Source organism: Protopterus annectens, chromosome 3.part0 (genome assembly GCF_019279795.1).
Source record: "Protopterus annectens isolate FY-2018-M chromosome 3.part0, PAN1.0, whole genome shotgun sequence".
Taxonomy (NCBI): Eukaryota; Metazoa; Chordata; order Ceratodontiformes; family Protopteridae; genus Protopterus; species Protopterus annectens.
This window is the reverse complement of record NC_056731.1, coordinates 1,564,621,485-1,564,626,146: the sequence shown is the minus strand read 5'-3', so window position 1 is coordinate 1,564,626,146 and position 4,662 is coordinate 1,564,621,485. Positions and strand designations below refer to the sequence as shown.

Sequence of the window (4,662 nt, the reverse complement as noted above, 5' to 3'; positions counted from 1 at the left end):
CAAATCATAGGCACTTCTTTTTTCTAGCAAAGAAATAAATAAAATGATTTCCACAGCAAGGTCTTATGCTACATCCCAATATGCAGATGCAAAATGAACTTGTTTTCCATACACTCACTTGGTCTCATAAGCACTTCAAACCTCCCCTGGCAACAAGACAAATCATGCTACAATGTGATTAAATCCAGCATAACTTAAATTGATGAAAGATGTACAGGGGAAAAAAAAAGACCACAACAGTTTGACTTCCGACTTTTTGGCCAGACAAGGGTACACTGATGCTTTGAATGGTGGCAACATAAAAAAGAAACACACACTAAGAACATAATCAATCAGGTAATTTTGGATATTGCCCCCCCCCCCAAGACACCACCCATTTAATACAAACATCATTTGTAGTCACTGCAAAGGTGCCTATAGATAAGTATCTCCAGTTGAGATCTGCTGTGTAGGCTCTTGGGACTGAAACATGTCTACCCCAGAGAACTTGGGAATGTCTGACACATCTAAAGGAAAGAAAAGTCCTTCCCCATGCCTCAGGGTCACAATACAGTACAGAAAAAAAAAAGATTATGGAGACTAGAAGAGACCAACCCTACCACTGGAACAAAAATAGGCAGTGATGACCACTACAGTGGCAGCAGGCACAGACATTGCCCACTGATGTATATGCCATTTTATAGAAATCACCAACATTTCTCTGGTAGCTCTACAGAAATAGTCACTCACACAGAATGCATTATTATAAAAAATAATGTACTTTATTTTAAGGCAAACAAGACTGCAACACATTAGATCACTCCTTTAAAAAATACAATCAAAGATTTTTTTCTGAAAGATCTATTTCTCACCATAATGTAATTCATCAGTCAAAACATCAGCACCTTGCATAACATCTGCGAGCACAATAATTAAACTATATTAGCCAACTTCAGCTATACATCAACCACTACACGAGTGCACATTTGCTTTACAGTTTTTAAAAAGGCCCCATTGTTTAAAAATGAACGAGTGTAATATGATTTAAAAAAATATATAAATCACAGTTAAATGCAACCTTCAGTTCACGTCCATTAATACAGTAACTTATCACTGGATATTGTAGTGTTGTAAAATGTTCAGAATTATTGCTCACTAATTCATTCTCAGTGAGGAATAATATTTTATAAAACAGTAAGACATTCAGTGGGTCTGCAAAAACATAAATAAAATGAAGTGCAGAATACGCTCACCCATGCTGGAATTCAAGTTCTCAATGCCGGTGTATCAAGTGGCACAAAAGTCTTCTGGCACTTTGGATCCCCCAGGGCAGGTAGCAGCACCTCTGGGCATTATGCTTCTCATGCATCTTCTTTGGTTTGGTTTCTGCTTTTTCTGTAAAGCAGCCTTTGTTGCGGTCTCAAAGACCTGCCAGACACCTTCTCTGGTTTTGGCTGAGCACTCTATGTAGTCATATGCCACGATCCTCTGCACCATGGCTTTACTGTCTTCGCTCCGCACTGGGCACGGTTAACTTTTCACCAAGTCAGCGCAAAGTTTTTCATCATTCCTCAAGTCCTTCTTATTAGCCACCAGCACAACAGGCATGTAAGGGCAAAAGTGTTTTATCTCTGGCATCCAAATCACAGGGACATTCTCCATGGAGTTTGGACTGTCCTCTGAAAAACACATTAGGACAACATTGGTGTCTGGGTAGGATAATGGGCGAAGGCAGTTGTAATCCTCCTGCCCTGCAGTATCCCAAAGGGCCAGCTCAACTCACCGCCCTTCCACTTCAATGTCTGTCATGTAAGTCTCAAACACAGGTGGCACATAAATCTCGGGGAACATGTCCTTGCTGAAAACGATGAGGAGGCACGACTTCCCACATGTGCCATCCCAGACTACGACCAGCTTCTTCCTCATGGTAACAGTCCCAGACATAGTCATATTCTGGTATCCTTGTCCTTTTGTATGCTGTATGGAATGCATTCACCTCTTTAGTGGGTCACTGTTTTTTTCTTGACAGGGTAAACAAAATTGACAACAATTTTATGCCAGCCGGCATCAGACGTTCTGTCCGAGCTGGGGTGGGCTCACTGATTAGGACATTGGCTCCAATGCTGAAACAAATCAGCTGCTTAACTTCAACTTCAGAAGATGCTTAGGACATTAGCTGCTGCTTTAGCACTATTAAATATATACTCTCTACTTACAATACAGACAATGCATTTGATTGATGTGACACATTTCAAACAAGAGGAGGTACCCAATGGTGCTGTCATTAAATATACGTATACATTTCCTGTTCTGTGTGTAATAATACTAAACTGCAATAATTCGCAATGGACATTTTGATGGACAATGTTCAGCAAAAGTGGTTCACAGCTAGTTTACGAACTATGAGACCAGCTGTAAACCTTCTTCGAATGTCTCTCCTCTCTTTTAAAAATTTAATGTAAAAAGATTTAAGCAAAAAGAGCCTCCATTTTCGCATTCAGACCCTATTACACATTTCAACTTGTAGTACTATGTTCCCGCGATCCAAACTAAACTAATCATTGCTACATGTTTCAGTTTACTTATGAATGTAGAGCTATCCATAAAAGTTTTTGGGTTGTGCTCTAAATTGTGTCTTTTGGCTTTTCCCAGTTAGGGATCGCCACAGCGGAACTCCGGTCCGCTAATGATTGGCAGTAGATTTTTATGTGCCGAGTTGCCAGCCTTGATGCACAACCTTCGATGAAGGTATGCCCATTCACGCATGTCTCCACACAGAAGACGCTTTAGCTGAGAATCGAACAGGACAATGTTTTACTGTGAGGCAACAACACTACCGCAGCGCCATGTTAAACACTCATTTGGATAGCTGTACATGTTTCAGTTTACTTATGCATGTAGAGCTATCCAAATGAGTGTTTAACACTTACTACTTTACAGCACAACCCAAAAACTGTTATTGTTGAAACTTTTTTTAATGCTATTCTATACAATGAGCACTTAACTTGATGGAAGGAAGATCTCCCTTGCAGCTGTACGGCACTTACATTTCAGGGTTTCTCACAGATGTAATCTCAGTTAGGGGGTGAATTACCGGTGGTCTCCCAAAATGGTGCACAGAAATGTTCATTTACAGTAGACAGAATAATTCAGTAGCAATAAAACACATTACAAAAAGGGAATTAGTACTGGAGGATGCTCTATTTATTATAACACAACAAAGAAAACTTAGGTCAGGGGGTGGAGGTGTTAGGCAAGTGGCGGCTTGGATTGCAGGAATCCAATTGGCTGCCACCACTTGCTTCCTGCAACACATATAGAATCGGCTTGCTGTGATCACAAGCAGATACACAGTGCATGGCAAGCTGATTTTCTCTTAAATTTTAAATATAAACATAATGTTAATCCACACTGAAAATTAAGTTGAGAAGTTACCTGACAAAGTTCAGGTACTTTTTCAACTTAATTTGTAACAGTGCAGCTGGGTGGAAGGCACTCGGGTGGAACAGCATACCTTTTCATGCGTCTCAGAGAGCACTTGGGTGTAAGCACAAAGGTGCCCTCAGAAGCTACTCAGGGTTAATGAGCAGTGGACTCCAGGTCAGACTGCTGACCAGTCACGAGTGGAGTCCCACAGGGATTGGTCCTGGGTCCTCTCCTGTTTGGCATCTATTTCTCAGAAGTCCAGGCCAACACAGAGGGACTCTGGCTGACCAAATTTGCAAACAACTGCAAGCTGGGAGCCATTATTAACTCCCCAAGTGATGCAGACATCCTACAGAAAGGCCTCACTGAGACCAATGACTGGTGTCGAAACCATGGCCTTAAGCTTAATGCCAAAAAAATGTGTCATCATCCCCTTTGGGAAAAACTCAGTTCCCATTAATTGCCACATTGATGGGAGCCCACTGAACACTGAAGGTGTTATAAGAGATCTGGGGACACAGGTTGACAGCAACCGCTCCTTTGACTATCACATTGCCACTGTGGTCAGAAAGTCCTTCTGTGTGGCACATCTCATTACTAAGTGTTTTCATCCAGGAAGAAAGAGGTCATCATTTCTCTCTACTCTTCCCTCATTAGACCAATCATAGACTATAATGCCCCATTTAGCATGTAGCTCACTAGACACCTGCAACAGCTGGAGAGGCCACTAAAGTACTTCACAAAGAGGATCCTTAGCCTTAAACACATGTCCTACATGGACAGACTCAAAAAACTCCAGCTATTCTCTGTCTCATATCATCTACTAAGAGGCGATCTCTGCCAGATTTACAAAGTCATGTCTGACCCAGCTCTGTTAAAAATGCTACATCTAAAGAAATCCCAATCCCTCTGCACCACACACTCCAGAGACCTCAACCTTATTACCACAGTCAACAGAACATGCTGGAGGGACAGGTTCATAAACCAGAGACTGCCCGTGCTCTCGAATTGACTTCCTATACATGTTAAGCCGTGCACCTCACTAGCACTCTTCAAGAGAAACCTTGATCAGTTAATGGGAAATAGAAAGTTGACACCAGGGATCACTCAAGTGGCTCTACTTGATAGAGGCACTGGGAATTAACGATGGGTGGCACAATACCAGGGAACTTCTATGGGCTAGGCTTTTAAAGGCTCCAGGGCAATTAGCCTAGTACACACCTATGAACCTACAGTCATAGGTGGGGATTCCACCTC

The 4,662-nt window shown here is 41.8% G+C and overlaps 1 pseudogene; it reads right to left on the bottom strand.

Annotated features, from left to right (window-relative positions):
• Window positions 1–1,266: 1,266 nt before the first annotated feature.
• Window positions 1,267–1,923, bottom strand: LOC122797124 (annotated as a pseudogene).
• Between the last annotated feature and the right edge of the window lie 2,739 nt (window positions 1,924–4,662).